The following is a 16430-nucleotide window of genomic DNA, read 5'->3' as shown; positions in this document are numbered from 1 at the left end:
TTCCAGCCCCAGCCCACATCTTCCATCTGCCCCCCTTTTCAGCCCCACTATCCCACCAGTCCCCAGCCCTTTTCTCCCATCAGTCCCGAGCTTCAGCCCCCAGCCACTTCTCCCTGTCCCCTTTAAAGCCCCTAGTCCCCTCAGTTTCAGCCCCCTTCATCCACCACATGCCTTGCATCCCCCCTTTTCAGCCCCAGACCCATTCTCCCACCTGCCCCAGGCATGGACACATTTTCCCTCCTGCCCCCTTGTCAGACCCCAGTTCCAGCTTCAGACCCCTTCTCCCATCTGAGCACTCCCCTCCCCCTCCCCTTCTCCCCTCTCTGAGCACCCCTCTGAGCTCCCCCACCCCTCCCCAATCCCCTTCTCCCCTCTCTGAGCTCCCCACCCTCCCTAATCCCCTTTAAGCACCCCTCTGAGCTCCCCCATCCCTCCCCAATCCCCTTCTCCCCTCTCTGAGCTCCCCCACCTCCCTAATCCCCTTTAAGCACCCCTCTGAGCTCCCCCACCCTTCCCCAATCCCCTTCTCCCCTCTCTGAGCTCCCCCACCCTCCCTAATCCCCTTTAAGCACCCCTCTGAGCTCCCCCACCCTTCCCCAATCCCCTTCTCCCCTCTCTGAGCTGCCCCACCCTCCCTAATCCCCTTTAAGCACCCCTCTGAGCTCCCCCACCCTTCCCCAATCCCCTTCTCCCCTCTCTGAGCTCTCCCACCCTCCCTAATCCCCTCTGAGCTCCCCCACCCCTCCCCAATCCCCATCTCCCCTCTGAGTCCCCCCTGACCCGACAGCTGAGATCCGTTCTCCTGCTGCTCCTACCCTGTGCTGCCTTAAAAAATTTTTTTTCAAAGCGCCAGAGAGTGGCAGGCAGCGCGCCTCGCATCTGCCCTGCTAGTAAAGAAGATCTCGTTGACGTCGTCGTCCTTCCCACACTGAAGTCCCGCCCGCCCTCGTGGTAATAGGAAGTTGCCTCAGAGGGGGGCGGGACTCAATGTGGGAAGGGCGAAGACGTCAGTGAGATCTTCTTTACTAGCAGGGCAGACGCGAGGCGCGCTGCCTGCCACTCTCCGGCGCTTCGAAAAATTTTTTTAAAGGCGGAGCAGTGAGAGCGGAGCACCCCCCCACCCGATGACACCCGGGGCGGACCGCCCCCACCGCCCCGCCCTTGCTACGCCACTGGGCAGGGGAGAGAGCAGAATCACAACTTCAGGTAAAAGATTTTGCAAGTGAGCGGACCTGGGTGGCGCCCTCAAGAGGTCAGCGCCCCCCTGCGGTGCTTACCCCGCTTACCGTGTTGGCACGGCCCTGCAGATCATCTTTCTTATTTAGTGGATTATTGGCAGTTAGTTGGGAGGGGAGGGGAGACTTTCATCCTAGTGACTGATCTTAATTACCATTGCAAATCCTTGTGAGCTTAGGCAAGTCACGTAACCCTCCATTGCTCCAGGTATATAACAAAATTTAGAGAGTGAGCCCTCTAGAGACAGAGAAAATCCCTGCATACAATATGTACAGCAATGTTTCCATCTAGCAGATTAGTTCTGTCCCGATACACGGAAGACTTTGAGGTTCATTATAAGACTGGATCTTGAATGCCACATCTAAAGAGATGACAAATGGTTAGCAGGATCTTCTATAGTAACATTTATTAGTCTTTGAGTAAGATGGACATGGTGAAGCCACTGCTACTACTTCGGTTACTCCCAGGTACTTTGTGACCTACATTGGCCACAGTTGGAAAAGGGATACTGGCCTAGATGGACCATTGGTTTGACAAATACGGCTATTCTTACAATTTCCTAGTCTTACAGTTTCTGCCAGACACTTGTGACCAGGACTGGCCACTGGGACAGATGGAACTAGCTTCAACCATTATGTATTTAGTATTAAAATTTGTTATTCATTTCAAGTATGAAATAAAGCTGTGAACAGTTATGTTTAAAAAGTTGAATTTACTGTAAAGACCAACAATACAAAAGCAACAAAAAACAACAATTTGGCAAAACTTTACACCATACCCTAGATGGTGCATAGAAAACATGCAGCAGAGCCAGAGAGGGTCAGGCTGGATACGTCCCTGAGGCACCATGTTACTTACACCTTGACCAGCTCGTAATTCAGCCAAGGTCCATACCTCCCAAAACAAGGCCGTTGAGCCTCCATATCTGCCTCCTCAGCTTGTAATTCAATCCAAATCCATGGCTTCAATAACTAGGCTGTTGAGCCACTTCCTTGGCTGCAAAAGGAATTAAACCGCATTGAGTGCATGCCCTAGATCTAAGTCTCAGAGGAAATCCCAAAGGAACTCACTTTATCCGCTCAGCATCTCTCTGTGGTAAAACCACCTCTGTTCAGATTCAGCAAGTTACTTGATTCCAGTTACTTCCCTCTCCTTTTCATCGGTAAGGTTTCCATGACTTTTCTCCACCATTGTGGGTGACCCCCCAGAAAATCCAAAAGGAACTCACCTTACCCCATCACCATCTCACTATGGTAAAACCACCTCTGTTCAGATCCAGCAAGTTACCGCTTCCAGCTACTTCCCTTTCCTTTTCCTCTGTAAGGATTCCATGACTTTTTTGGCCAACATTGAGGGTGACCCCCCACCTATCTTCTTCTTTCCAACCTCCTCTCTGTTAAAAGGTCAGTAGCTGCCCAGCGTGGGGCTTGAACCCACGACCCTGAGATTAAAAGTCTCATGCTCTACCCACTGAGCTAGCCAGGCTTAGTTTGCGATGAGTATTGAAGACCATGTGTCTTTCTGCTATAACATGGATAGCGCATAGCAAATCAGCAGCAGAACCCAGATAGGTCAGGCTGGATACCTTCATGAGGCACCCTATTACCTACACCTTGACAAGCTCGTAATTCAGCCCAGGTCCATGCCTCCCAAACCTAGGCCGTTGAGCCTCCGTATCTGCCTCCTCAGCTTGTAATTCAGTCCAAATCCATAGCTTCAATAACTAGGCTGTTGAGCCGCCTTCTTGGCTGCAAAAGGAATGAAACTGCATTGAGTGCATGCCCTAGATCTAAGTCTCAGAGGAAATCCAAAAGGAACTCACCTTATCCGCTCAGCATCTCTCTGTGGTAAAACCACCTCTCTTCAGATTCAGCAAGTTACCTGCTTCCAGCTACTTCCCTCTCCTTTTCCTCTGTAAGGTTTCCGTTACTTTTTTGGCCAACATTGAGGGTGACCCCTACCTATCTGCTTCTTTCCAACCTCCTCTCTGTTAAAAGGTCTGTAGCCGCCCAGCATGCGGCTTGAACCCACGACCCTGAGATTAAGAGTCTCATGCTCTACCAACTGAGCTAGCCAGGCTTGGGTGATTGAATATTTTAAAGAAGATGTGTCTTTCCGCTATAACATGGATGGCGCATAGCAAATAGGCAGCGGAGCCAAAGAGGGTCAGGCTGGATAGGTCCCTGAGGCACACTGTTACTTACACCTTGACCAGCTTGTAATTCAGCCCAGGTCCATGCCTTCCAAACCTAGGCCGTTGAGCCTCTGTATCTGCCTCCTCAGCTCATAATTCAGTCCAAATCCATGGCTTCAATAACTAGGCTGTTGAGCCGCCTCCTTGGCTGCAAAAGGAATTAAACCGAATTGAGTGCATACCCTAGATCTAAGTCTCCAGTCAGCTGACAGAGAACATCCAAAAGGAACTCACCTTATCCGCTCAGCATCTCTCTGTGGTAAAACCACCTCTGTTCAGATCCAGGAAGTTACCTGATTCCAGTTATTTCCCTCTCCTTTTCATCGGAAAGGTTTCCATGACCTTTTGCCACCATTGTGGGTGACCCCCAGAAAATCCAAAAGGAACTCACCTTACCCAGTCACCATCTCACTATGGTAAAACCACGTCTGTTCAGATCCAGCAAGTTACCTGCTTCCAGCTACTTCCTTCTCCTTTTCATCTGTAAGGTTTCCATGACTTTTTTCGCCAACATTGAGGGTGACCCCCCCACCTATCTGCTTCTTTCCAACCTCCTCTCTGTTAAAACGTCTGCAGCTGCCCAGCATAGGGGTTTAACCCATGACCCTGAGATTAAGAGTCTCATGCTCTACCGACTGAGCTAGCCAGGCTTAGGTCACTGGAGGTTTTAAAGATGATGTGTCTTTCCACTATAACATGGATGGCGCATAGCAAACATGCAGCGGAGCCAGAGTGGGTCAGGCTGGATAGGTCCCTGAGGCACGCTGTTCCTTACACCTTGACAAGCTCATAATTTAGCCCAGGTCCATGCCTCCCAAACCTAGGCCGTTGAGCCTCCGTATCTGCCTCCTTAGCTCGTAATTCAGTCCAAATCCATGGCTTCAATAACTAAGCTGTTGAGCCACATCCTTGGCTGCAAAAGGAATTAAACCGCATTGAGTGCATGCCCTAGAACTAAGTCTCCGAGAAAATCCAAAAGGAACTCACCTTATCCGCTCAGCATCTCTCTGTGGTAAAACCACCCCTCTTCAGATTCAGCAAGTTACCTGATTCCAGCTACTTCCCTCTGTAAGGTTTCCATTACTTTTTTGGCCAACATTGAGGGTGACCCCTACCTATCTGCTTCTTTCCAACCTCCTCCCCCTTAAAAGGTCTGTAGCCGCCCAGCGTGGGGCTTGAACCCACGACCCTGAGATTAAGAGTCTCATGCTCTACCGACTGAGCTAGCCAGGCTTGGGTGATTGGGTATTTTAACGAAGATGTGTCTTTCCGCTATAACATGGATGGCGCATAGCAAACATGCAGCGGAGCCAGAGTGGGTCAGGCTGGATACATCCCTGAGGCACCCTATTACCTACACCTTGACAAGCTCATAATTCAGCCCAGGTCCATGCCTCCCAAACCTAGGCCGTTGAGCCTCTGTATCTGCCTCCTCAGCTCATAATTCAGTCCAAATCCATGGCTTCACTAACTAGGCCGTTGAGCCGCCTCCTTGGTTGCAAATGGAATTAAACCGCATTGAGTGCATGCCCTAGATCTAAGTCTCCAGTCAGTTGACAGAAAAAATCCAAAAGGGACTCACCTTATCCGTTCAGCATCACTCTGTGGTAAAACCACCTCTGTTCAGATTCAGCAAGTTACTTGATTCCAGTTACTTCTCTCTCCTTTTCATCAGTAAGGATTCCATGACTTTTTTGGCCAATATTGAAGGTGACCCCCAACTATCTGCTTCTTTTTAACCTCCTTTCTGTTAAAAGGTCTGCAACCACCCAGCGTGGGGCTTGAACCCACGACCCTGAGATTAAGAGTCTCATGCTCTACCGACTGAGCTAGCCAGGCTTGGGTGTTTGGATATTTTAAAGAAGATGTGTCTTTCCGCTATAACATTGATGGCGCATAGCAAACATGCAGCGGAGCCAGAGTGGGTCAGTCTGGATAGGTCCCTGAGGCACACTGTTACTTACACCTTGACCAGCTCGTAATTCAGCCCAGGTCCATGCCTCCCAAACCTAGGCCGTTGAGCCTCCGTATCTGCCTCCTCAGCACATAATTCAGTCTAAATCCATGGCTTCAATAACTAGGCTGTTGAGCCGCCTTCTTGGCTGCAAAAGGAATGAAACCGCATTGAGTGCATGCCCTAGATCTAAGTCTCAGAGGAAATCCCAAAGGAACTCACCTTATCCGCTCAGCATCTCTCTGTGTTAAACCACCTCTCTTCAGATTCAGCAAGTTACCTGATTCCAGTTACTTCTCTCTCCTTTTCATCAGTAAGGATTCCATGACTTTTTTGGCCAATATTGAAGGTGACACCCACCTATCTGCTTCTTTTTAACCTCCTTTCAGTGAAAAGGTATGCAACCACCCAGCGTGGGGCTTGAACCCACGACCCTGAGATTAAGAGTCTCATGCTCTACCGACTGAGCTAGCCAGGCTTAGGTGACTGGATATTTTAAAGATGATGTGTCTTTCCACAATAACATGGATGACGCATAGCAAATCAGCAGCAGAACCCAGATAGGTCAGGCTGGATACATCCCTGAGGCACCCTATTACCTACACCTTGACAAGCTCGTAATTCAGCCCAGGTCCATGCCTTCAAAACCTAGGCCGTTGAGCCTCCGTATCTGCCTCCTTAGCTCGTAATTCAGTCCAAATCCATGGCTTCAATAACTAAGCTGTTGAGCCGCCTCCTTGGCAGCAAAAGGAATTAAACCACATTGAGTGCATGCCCTAGATCTAAGTCTCTGAGAAAATCCAAAAGGAACTCACCTTATCCGCTCAGCATCTCTCTGTGGTAAAACCACGCCTCTTCAGATTCAGCAAGTTACCTGATTCCAGCTACTTCCCTCTGTAAGGTTTCCATTACTTTTTTGGCCAACATTGAGGGTGACCCCTACCTATCAGCTTCTTTCTAACCTCCTCTCTGTTAAAAGGTCTGCAGCCGCCCAGCGTGGGGCTTGAACCCACGACCCTGAGATTAAGAGTCTCATGCTCTACCGACTGAGCTAGCCAGGCTTAGGTGACTGGATATTTTAAAGATGATGTGTCTTTCCACAATAACATGGATGACGCATAGCAAATCAGCAGCAGAACCCAGATAGGTCAGGCTGGATACATCCCTGAGGCACCCTATTACCTACACCTTGACACGCTCATAATTCAGCCCAGGTCCATGCCTCCCAAACCTAGGCCGTTGAGCCTCCGTATCTGCCTCCTCAGCTCATAATTCAGTCCAAATCCATGGCTTCAATAACTAGGCTGTTGAGCCGCCTTCTTGGCTGCAAAAGGAATGAAACCGCATTGAGTGCATGCCCTAGATCTAAGTCTCGGAGGAAATCCCAAAGGAACTCACCTTATCCGCTCAGCATCTCTCTGTGTTAAACCACCTCTCTTCAGATTCAGCAAGTTACCTGATTCCAGTTACTTCTCTCTCCTTTTCATCAGTAAGGATTCCATGACTTTTTTGGCCAATATTGAAGGTGACACCCACCTATCTGCTTCTTTTTAACCTCCTTTCAGTGAAAAGGTCTGCAACCACCCAGCATGGGGCTTGAACCCACGACCCCGAGAGTAAGAGTCTCATACTCTACCGACTGAGCTAGCCAGGCTTAGGTGACTGGATATTTTAAAGATGATGTGTCTTTCCACAATAACATGGATGACGCATAGCAAATCAGCAGCAGAAACCAGATAGGTCAGGCTGGATACATCCCTGAGGCACCCTATTACCTACACCTTGACAAGCTCATAATTCAGCCCAGGTCCATGCCTCCCAAACCTAGGCCGTTGAGCCTCTGTATCTGCCTCCTCAGCTCATAATTCAGTCCAAATCCATGGCTTCACTAACTAGGCCGTTGAGCCGCCTCCTTGGTTGCAAATGGAATTAAACCGCATTGAGTGCATGCCCTAGATCTAAGTCTCCAGTCAGTTGACAGAAAAAATCCAAAAGGGACTCACCTTATCCGTTCAGCATCACTCTGTGGTAAAACCACCTCTGTTCAGATTCAGCAAGTTACTTGATTCCAGTTACTTCTCTCTCCTTTTCATCAGTAAGGATTCCATGACTTTTTTGGCCAATATTGAAGGTGACCCCCAACTATCTGCTTCTTTTTAACCTTCTTTCTGTTAAAAGGTCTGCAACCACCCAGCGTGGGGCTTGAACCCACGACCCTGAGATTAAGAGTCTCATGCTCTACCGACTGAGCTAGCCAGGCTTGGGTGATTGGATATTTTAAAGAAGATGTGTCTTTCCGCTATAACATGGATGGCGCATAGCAAACATGCAGCGGAGCCAGAGTGGGTCAGGCTGGATAGGTCCCTGAGGCACACTGTTACTTACACCTTGACCAGCTTGTAATTCAGCCCAGGTCCATGCCTTCCAAACCTAGGCCGTTGAGCCTCTGTATCTGCCTCCTCAGCTCATAATTCAGTCCAAATCCATGGCTTCACTAACTAGGCCGTTGAGCCGCCTCCTTGGTTGCAAATGGAATTAAACCGCATTGAGTGCATGCCCTAGATCTAAGTCTCCAGTCAGTTGACAGAAAAAATCCAAAACGGACTCACCTTATCCGTTCAGCATCACTCTGTGGTAAAACCACCTCTGTTCAGATTCAGCAAGTTACTTGATTCCAGTTACTTCCCTCTCCTTTTCATCGGTAAGGTTTCCATGACTTTTCGCCACCATTGTGGGTGACCCCCCAGAAAATCCAAAAGGAACTCACCTTACCCCTTCACCATCTCACTATGGTAAAACCACCTCTGTTCAGATCCAGCAAGTTACCTGCTTCCAGCTACTTCCCTCTCCTTTTCCTCTGTAAGGTTTCCATGACTTTTTGGCCAACACTGAGGGTGACCCCTACCTATCTGCTTCTTTCCAAACTCCTCTCTGTTAAAAGGTCTGCAGCTGCCCAGCATAGGGGTTTAACCCATGACCCTGAGATTAAGAGTCTCATGCTCTACCGACTGAGCTAGCCAGGCTTAGGTCACTGGAGGTTTTAAAGATGATGTGTCTTTCCACTATAACATGGATGGCGCATAGCAAATCAGCAGCAGAAACCAGGTAGGTCAGGCTGGATACCTCCCTGAGGCACCCTATTACCTACACCTTGACAAGCTCGTAATTCAGCCCAGGTCCATGCCTTCAAAACCTAGGCCGTTGAGCCTCCGTATCTGCCTCCTTAGCTCGTAATTCAGTCCAAATCCATGGCTTCAATAACTAAGCTGTTGAGCCGCCTCCTTGGCAGCAAAAGGAATTAAACCACATTGAGTGCATGCCCTAGATCTAAGTCTCCGAGAAAATCCAAAAGGAACTCACCTTATCCGCTCAGCATCTCTCTGTGGTAAAACCACGCCTCTTCAGATTCAGCAAGTTACCTGATTCCAGCTACTTCCCTCTGTAAGGTTTCCATTACTTTTTTGGCCAACATTGAGGGTGACCCCTACCTATCAGCTTCTTTCTAACCTCCTCTCTGTTAAAAGGTCTGCAGCCGCCCAGCGTGGGGCTTGAACCCACGACCCTAAGATTAAGAGTCTCATGCTCTACCGACTGAGCTAGCCAGGCTTAGGTGACTGGATATTTTAAAGATGATGTGTCTTTCCACAATCACATGGATGACGCATAGCAAATCAGCAGCAGAACCCAGATAGGTCAGGCTGGATACATCCCTGAGGCACCCTATTACCTACACCTTGACACGCTCATAATTCAGCCCAGGTCCATGCCTCCCAAACCTAGGCCGTTGAGCCTCCGTATCTGCCTCCTCAGCTCATAATTCAGTCCAAATCCATGGCTTCAATAACTAGGCTGTTGAGCCGCCTCCTTGGCAGCAAAAGGAATTAAACCACATTGAGTGCATGCCCTAGATCTAAGTCTCCGTGAAAATCCAAAAGGAACTCACCTTATCCGCTCAGCATCTCTCTGAGTTAAACCACCTCTCTTCAGATTCAGCAAGTTACCTGATTCCAGTTACTTCTCTCTCCTTTTCATCAGTAAGGATTCCATGACTTTTTTGGCCAATATTGAAGGTGACACCCACCTATCTGCTTCTTTTTAACCTCCTTTCAGTGAAAAGGTCTGCAACCACCCAGCGTGGGGCTTGAACCCACGACCCTGAGATTAAGAGTCTCATGCTCTACCAACTGAGCTAGCCAGGCTTAGGTGACTGGATATTTTAAAGATGATGTGTCTTTCCGCTATAACATGGATGGCGCATAGCAAACATGCAGCGGAGCCAGAGTGGGTCAGGCTGGATAGGTCCCTGAGGCACACTGTTACTTACACCTTGACCAGCTTGTAATTCAGCCCAGGTCCATGCCTTCCAAACCTAGGCCGTTGAGCCTCTGTATCTGCCTCCTCAGCTCATAATTCAGTCCAAATCCATGGCTTCACTAACTAGGCCGTTGAGCCGCCTCCTTGGTTGCAAATGGAATTAAACCGCATTGAGTGCATGCCCTAGATCTAAGTCTCCAGTCAGTTGACAGAAAAAATCCAAAAGGGACTCACCTTATCCGTTCAGCATCACTCTGTGGTAAAACCACCTCTGTTCAGATTCAGCAAGTTACTTGATTCCAGTTACTTCCCTCTCCTTTTCATCGGTAAGGTTTCCATGACTTTTCGCCACCATTGTGGGTGACCCCCCAGAAAATCCAAAAGGAACTCACCTTACCCCGTCACCATCTCACTATGGTAAAACCACCTCTGTTCAGATCCAGCAAGTTACCTGCTTCCAGCTACTTCCCTCTCCTTTTCCTCTGTAAGGTTTCCATGACTTTTTTGGCCAACATTGAGGGTGACCCCTACCTATCTGCTTCTTTCCAAACTCCTCTCTGTTAAAAGGTCTGCAGCTGCCCAGCATAGGGGTTTAACCCATGACCCTGAGATTAAGAGTCTCATGCTCTACCGACTGAGCTAGCCAGGCTTAGGTCACTGGAGGATTTAAAGATGATGTGTCTTTCCACTATAACATGGATGGCGCATAGCAAATCAGCAGCAGAAACCAGGTAGGTCAGGCTGGATACCTCCCTGAGGCACCCTATTACCTACACCTTGACAAGCTCATAATTCAGCCCAGGTCCATGCCTCCCAAACCTAGGCCGTTGAGCCTCCGTATCTGCCTCCTCAGCTCATAATTCAGTCTAAATCCATGGCTTCAATAACTAGGCTGTTGAGCCGCCTTCTTGGCTGCAAAAGGAATGAAACCGCATTGAGTGCATGCCCTAGATCTAAGTCTCAGAGGAAATCCAAAAGGAACTCACCTTATCCGCTCAGCATCTCTCTGTGTTAAACCACCTCTCTTCAGATTCAGCAAGTTACCTGATTCCAGTTACTTCTTTCTCATCAGTAAGGATTCCATGACTTTTTTGGCCAATATTGAAGGTGATACCCACCTATCTGCTTCTTTTTAACCTCCTTTCAGTGAAAAGGTCTGCAACCACCCAGCGTGGGGCTTGAACCCACGACCCTGAGATTAAGAGTCTCATGCTCTACCGACTGAGCTAGCCAGGCTTAGATGCCTGGATATTTTAAAGATGATGTGTCTTTCCACAATAACATGGATGACGCATAGCAAATCAGCAGCAGAACCCAGATAGGTCAGGCTGGATACATCCCTGAGGCACCCTATTACCTACACCTTGACAAGCTCATAATTCAGCCCAGGTCCATGCCTCCCAAACCTAGGCCGTTGAGCCTCTGTATCTGCCTCCTCAGCTCATAATTCAGTCCAAATCCATGGCTTCACTAACTAGGCCGTTGAGCCGCCTCCTTGGTTGCAAATGGAATTAAACCGCATTGAGTGCATGCCCTAGATCTAAGTCTCAGAGGAAATCCCAAAGGAACTCACCTTATCCGCTCAGCATCTCTCTGTGTTAAACCACCTCTGTTCAGATTCAGCAAGTTACCTGATTCCAGTTACTTCTCTCTCCTTTTCATCGGTAAGGTTTCCATGACTTTTCACCACCATTGTGGGTGACCCCCCAGAAAATCCAAAAGGAACTCACCTTATCCGCTCAGCATCTCTCTGTGGTAAAACCACCCTTCTTCAGATTCAGCAAGTTACCTGATTCCAGCTACTTCCCTCTGTAAGGTTTCCATTACTTTTTTGGCCAACCTTGAGGGTGACCCCTACCTATCAGCTTCTTTCCAACCTCCTCTCTGTTAAAAGGTCTGTAGCCGCCCAGCATGGGGCTTGAACCCACGACCCTGAGATTAAGAGTCTCATGCTCTACCGACTGAGCTAGCCAGGCTTGGGTGATTGGATATTTTAAAGAAGATGTGTCTTTCCGCTATAACATGGATGGCGCATAGCAAACATGCAGCGGAGCCAGAGTGGGTCAGGCTGGATAGGTCCCTGAGGCACACTGTTACTTACACCTTGACCAGCTCGTAATTCAGCCCAGGTCCATGCCTCCCAAACCTAGGCCGTTGAGCCTCCGTATCTGCCTCCTCAGCTCATAATTCAGTCCAAATCCATGGCTTCAATAACTAGGCTGTTGAGCCGCCTTCTTGGCTGCAAAAGGAATGAAACCGCATTGAGTGCATGCCCTAGATCTAAGTCTCAGAGGAAATCCCAAAGCAACTCACCTTATCCGCTCAGCATCTCTCTGTGGTAAAACCACGCCTCTTCAGATTCAGCAAGTTACCTGATTCCAGCTACTTCCCTCTGTAAGGTTTCCATTACTTTTTTGGCCAACATTGAGGGTGACCCCTACCTATCAGCTTCTTTCCAACCTCCTCTCTGTTAAAAGGTCTGTAGCCGCCCAGCGTGGGGCTTGAACCCACAACCCTGAGATTAAGAGTCTCATGCTCTACCGACTGAGCTAGCCAGGCTTAGGTGACTGGATATTTTAAAGATGATGTGTCTTTCCACAATAACATGGATGACGCAGAGCAAATCAGCAGCAGAACCCAGATAGGTCAGGCTGGATACATCCCTGAGGCACCCTATTACCTACACCTTGACAAGCTCATAATTCAGCCCAGGTCCATGCCTCCCAAACCTAGGCCGTTGAGCTCTGTATCTGCCTCCTCAGCTCATAATTCAGTCCAAATCCATGGCTTCACTAACTAGGCCGTTGAGCCGCCTCCTTGGTTGCAAATGGAATTAAACCGCATTGAGTGCATGCCCTAGATCTAAGTCTCCAGTCAGTTGACAGAAAAAATCCAAAAGGGACTCACCTTATCCGTTCAGCATCACTCTGTGGTAAAACCACCTCTGTTCAGATTCAGCAAGTTACTTGATTCCAGTTACTTCTCTCTCCTTTTCATCAGTAAGGATTCCATGACTTTTTTGGCCAATATTGAAGGTGACCCCCAACTATCTGCTTCTTTTTAACCTTCTTTCTGTTAAAAGGTCTGCAACCACCCAGCGTGGGGCTTGAACCCACGACCCTGAGATTAAGAGTCTCATGCTCTACCGACTGAGCTAGCCAGGCTTGGGTGATTGGATATTTTAAAGAAGATGTGTCTTTCCGCTATAACATGGATGGCGCATAGCAAACATGCAGCGGAGCCAGAGTGGGTCAGGCTGGATAGGTCCCTGAGGCACACTGTTACTTACACCTTGACCAGCTTGTAATTCAGCCCAGGTCCATGCCTTCCAAACCTAGGCCGTTGAGCCTCTGTATCTGCCTCCTCAGCTCATAATTCAGTCCAAATCCATGGCTTCACTAACTAGGCCGTTGAGCCGCCTCCTTGGTTGCAAATGGAATTAAACCGCATTGAGTGCATGCCCTAGATCTAAGTCTCCAGTCAGTTGACAGAAAAAATCCAAAACGGACTCACCTTATCCGTTCAGCATCACTCTGTGGTAAAACCACCTCTGTTCAGATTCAGCAAGTTACTTGATTCCAGTTACTTCCCTCTCCTTTTCATCGGTAAGGTTTCCATGACTTTTCGCCACCATTGTGGGTGACCCCCCAGAAAATCCAAAAGGAACTCACCTTACCCCTTCACCATCTCACTATGGTAAAACCACCTCTGTTCAGATCCAGCAAGTTACCTGCTTCCAGCTACTTCCCTCTCCTTTTCCTCTGTAAGGTTTCCATGACTTTTTTGGCCAACACTGAGGGTGACCCCTACCTATCTGCTTCTTTCCAAACTCCTCTCTGTTAAAAGGTCTGCAGCTGCCCAGCATAGGGGTTTAACCCATGACCCTGAGATTAAGAGTCTCATGCTCTACCGACTGAGCTAGCCAGGCTTAGGTCACTGGAGGTTTTAAAGATGATGTGTCTTTCCACTATAACATGGATGGCGCATAGCAAATCAGCAGCAGAAACCAGGTAGGTCAGGCTGGATACCTCCCTGAGGCACCCTATTACCTACACCTTGACAAGCTCGTAATTCAGCCCAGGTCCATGCCTTCAAAACCTAGGCCGTTGAGCCTCCGTATCTGCCTCCTTAGCTCGTAATTCAGTCCAAATCCATGGCTTCAATAACTAAGCTGTTGAGCCGCCTCCTTGGCAGCAAAAGGAATTAAACCACATTGAGTGCATGCCCTAGATCTAAGTCTCCGAGAAAATCCAAAAGGAACTCACCTTATCCGCTCAGCATCTCTCTGTGGTAAAACCACGCCTCTTCAGATTCAGCAAGTTACCTGATTCCAGCTACTTCCCTCTGTAAGGTTTCCATTACTTTTTTGGCCAACATTGAGGGTGACCCCTACCTATCAGCTTCTTTCTAACCTCCTCTCTGTTAAAAGGTCTGCAGCCGCCCAGCGTGGGGCTTGAACCCACGACCCTGAGATTAAGAGTCTCATGCTCTACCGACTGAGCTAGCCAGGCTTAGGTGACTGGATATTTTAAAGATGATGTGTCTTTCCACAATAACATGGATGACGCATAGCAAATCAGCAGCAGAACCCAGATAGGTCAGGCTGGATACATCCCTGAGGCACCCTATTACCTACACCTTGACAAGCTCATAATTCAGCCCAGGTCCATGCCTCCCAAACCTAGGCCGTTGAGCCTCCGTATCTGCCTCCTCAGCTCATAATTCAGTCCAAATCCATGGCTTCAATAACTAGGCTGTTGAGCCGCCTTCTTGGCTGCAAAAGGAATGAAACCGCATTGAGTGCATGCCCTAGATCTAAGTCTCGGAGGAAATCCCAAAGGAACTCACCTTATCCGCTCAGCATCTCTCTGTGTTAAACCACCTCTCTTCAGATTCAGCAAGTTACCTGATTCCAGTTACTTCTCTCTCCTTTTCATCAGTAAGGATTCCATGACTTTTTTGGCCAATATTGAAGGTGACACCCACCTATCTACTTCTTTTTAACCTCCTTTCAGTGAAAAGGTCTGCAACCACCCAGCATGGGGCTTGAACCCACGACCCCGAGAGTAAGAGTCTCATACTCTACCGACTGAGCTAGCCAGGCTTAGGTGACTGGATATTTTAAAGATGATGTGTCTTTCCACAATAACATGGATGACGCATAGCAAATCAGCAGCAGAACCCAGATAGGTCAGGCTGGATACATCCCTGAGGCACCCTATTACCTACACCTTGACAAGCTCATAATTCAGCCCAGGTCCATGCCTCCCAAACCTAGGCCGTTGAGCCTCTGTATCTGCCTCCTCAGCTCATAATTCAGTCCAAATCCATGGCTTCACTAACTAGGCCGTTGAGCCGCCTCCTTGGTTGCAAATGGAATTAAACCGCATTGAGTGCATGCCCTAGATCTAAGTCTCCAGTCAGTTGACAGAAAAAATCCAAAAGGGACTCACCTTATCCGTTCAGCATCACTCTGTGGTAAAACCACCTCTGTTCAGATTCAGCAAGTTACTTGATTCCAGTTACTTCCCTCTCCTTTTCATCGGTAAGGTTTCCATGACTTTTCACCACCATTGTGGGTGACCCCCCAGAAAATCCAAAAGGAACTCACCTTACCCCGTCACCATCTCTCTATGGTAAAACCACCTCTGTTCAGATCCAGCAAGTTACCTGCTTCCAGCTACTTCCCTCTCCTTTTCCTCTGTAAGGTTTCCATGACTTTTTTGGCCAACATTGAGGGTGACCCCCCACCTATCTGCTTCTTTCCAAACTCCTCTCTGTTAAAAGGTCTGCAGCTGCCCAGCATAGGGGTTTAACCCATGACCCTGAGATTAAGAGTCTCATGCTCTACCGACTAAGCTAGGAAGGCTTAGTTTGCTAGGTGTTTTGAAGACCGTGTGTCTTTCCGCTATAACATGGATGGCGCATAGCAAATCAGCAGCAGAACCCAGATAGGTCAGGCTGGATACCTCCCTGAGGCACCCTATTACCTACACCTTGACAAGCTCGTAATTCAGCCCAGGTCCATGCCTCCCAAACCTAGGCCGTTGAGCCTCCGTATCTGCCTCCTCAGCTTGTAATTCAGTCCAAATCCATAGCTTCAATAACTAGGCTGTTGAGTCACCTCCTTGGCTGCAAAAGGAATTAAACTGCATTGAGTGCATGCCCTAGATTATTATTATTATTAGCGTTTGTATAGCGCTGCCAGATGCACACAGCGCTGAACACCTGACACAAAGAGACAGTCCCTTCTCAAAAGAGTTTACAATCCTAGATCTAAGTCTCCAGTCAGCTGGCAGAGAAAATCCAAGAGGAACTCACCTTACCCTGGCACCACCACTCTGTGGTAAATGTACCTCTGTTGGGATCCAGCAAATTACTTGATTCCAGCTACTTCTCTGATTTCTCTCTCCTTTTCATAAGTGCAGTTTCCACCACTTATCGCCACCATTGAAGGTGACCCCACCCACCCCCACCTAGCTGCTTCTGTCCAAACTCCTCTCTGTTAAAAGGTGTGTACCTACCCCTTGTGGGGCTAGAACCCACAACCTTGAGATTAAGAGTCTCATGCTCCACCAATTGAGCTAGCCAGGCTCAGGTGAATTTTTTGGAGTAGGTGAGTCTTTCTTCATGTTCAAGTGTACAGCGCTGCTTACGTCTGGTAGCGCTATAGAAATGATAAGTAGTAGTAGTAATAACCTAGATGGCATATAGAAATGATAAGTAGTAGTA

General features: G+C 48.5%; 18 non-coding genes across 18 annotated transcripts; all 18 read right to left on the bottom strand.

Moving 5' to 3' along the window:
- Positions 1-2648: 2648 nt before the first annotated feature.
- Positions 2649-2721, bottom strand: TRNAK-UUU. The gene has a single exon. It is a non-coding gene; the product is annotated as a tRNA-Lys (tRNA).
- Positions 2722-3242: 521 nt separating this feature from the next.
- Positions 3243-3315, bottom strand: TRNAK-CUU. The gene has a single exon. It is a non-coding gene; the product is annotated as a tRNA-Lys (tRNA).
- Positions 3316-4007: 692 nt separating this feature from the next.
- Positions 4008-4080, bottom strand: TRNAK-CUU. The gene has a single exon. It is a non-coding gene; the product is annotated as a tRNA-Lys (tRNA).
- A 510-nt stretch (positions 4081-4590) lies between these two features.
- On the bottom strand, positions 4591-4663 carry TRNAK-CUU. The gene has a single exon. It is a non-coding gene; the product is annotated as a tRNA-Lys (tRNA).
- A 533-nt stretch (positions 4664-5196) lies between these two features.
- TRNAK-CUU lies at positions 5197-5269 on the bottom strand. Its single transcript has one exon. It is a non-coding gene; the product is annotated as a tRNA-Lys (tRNA).
- Positions 5270-5789: 520 nt separating this feature from the next.
- Positions 5790-5862, bottom strand: TRNAK-CUU. Its single transcript has one exon. It is a non-coding gene; the product is annotated as a tRNA-Lys (tRNA).
- Positions 5863-6372: 510 nt separating this feature from the next.
- Positions 6373-6445, bottom strand: TRNAK-CUU. Its single transcript has one exon. It is a non-coding gene; the product is annotated as a tRNA-Lys (tRNA).
- A 520-nt stretch (positions 6446-6965) lies between these two features.
- TRNAK-CUU lies at positions 6966-7038 on the bottom strand. Its single transcript has one exon. It is a non-coding gene; the product is annotated as a tRNA-Lys (tRNA).
- Positions 7039-7571: 533 nt separating this feature from the next.
- Positions 7572-7644, bottom strand: TRNAK-CUU. The gene has a single exon. It is a non-coding gene; the product is annotated as a tRNA-Lys (tRNA).
- A 690-nt stretch (positions 7645-8334) lies between these two features.
- On the bottom strand, positions 8335-8407 carry TRNAK-CUU. The gene has a single exon. It is a non-coding gene; the product is annotated as a tRNA-Lys (tRNA).
- Positions 8408-8917: 510 nt separating this feature from the next.
- TRNAK-CUU lies at positions 8918-8990 on the bottom strand. The gene has a single exon. It is a non-coding gene; the product is annotated as a tRNA-Lys (tRNA).
- A 520-nt stretch (positions 8991-9510) lies between these two features.
- TRNAK-CUU lies at positions 9511-9583 on the bottom strand. Its single transcript has one exon. It is a non-coding gene; the product is annotated as a tRNA-Lys (tRNA).
- Positions 9584-10861: 1278 nt separating this feature from the next.
- Positions 10862-10934, bottom strand: TRNAK-CUU. Its single transcript has one exon. It is a non-coding gene; the product is annotated as a tRNA-Lys (tRNA).
- Positions 10935-11601: 667 nt separating this feature from the next.
- On the bottom strand, positions 11602-11674 carry TRNAK-CUU. Its single transcript has one exon. It is a non-coding gene; the product is annotated as a tRNA-Lys (tRNA).
- A 510-nt stretch (positions 11675-12184) lies between these two features.
- Positions 12185-12257, bottom strand: TRNAK-CUU. The gene has a single exon. It is a non-coding gene; the product is annotated as a tRNA-Lys (tRNA).
- A 532-nt stretch (positions 12258-12789) lies between these two features.
- On the bottom strand, positions 12790-12862 carry TRNAK-CUU. The gene has a single exon. It is a non-coding gene; the product is annotated as a tRNA-Lys (tRNA).
- A 1274-nt stretch (positions 12863-14136) lies between these two features.
- Positions 14137-14209, bottom strand: TRNAK-CUU. The gene has a single exon. It is a non-coding gene; the product is annotated as a tRNA-Lys (tRNA).
- Positions 14210-14729: 520 nt separating this feature from the next.
- TRNAK-CUU lies at positions 14730-14802 on the bottom strand. The gene has a single exon. It is a non-coding gene; the product is annotated as a tRNA-Lys (tRNA).
- Positions 14803-16430: the final 1628 nt, after the last annotated feature.

The sequence above is a fragment of the Microcaecilia unicolor genome, chromosome 2 (genome assembly GCF_901765095.1).
Source record: "Microcaecilia unicolor chromosome 2, aMicUni1.1, whole genome shotgun sequence".
Classification (NCBI taxonomy): Eukaryota; Metazoa; Chordata; class Amphibia; order Gymnophiona; family Siphonopidae; genus Microcaecilia; species Microcaecilia unicolor.
The sequence above is the reverse complement of the archived record's forward strand: the minus strand, read 5'-3'. Positions and strand labels throughout refer to the sequence as shown.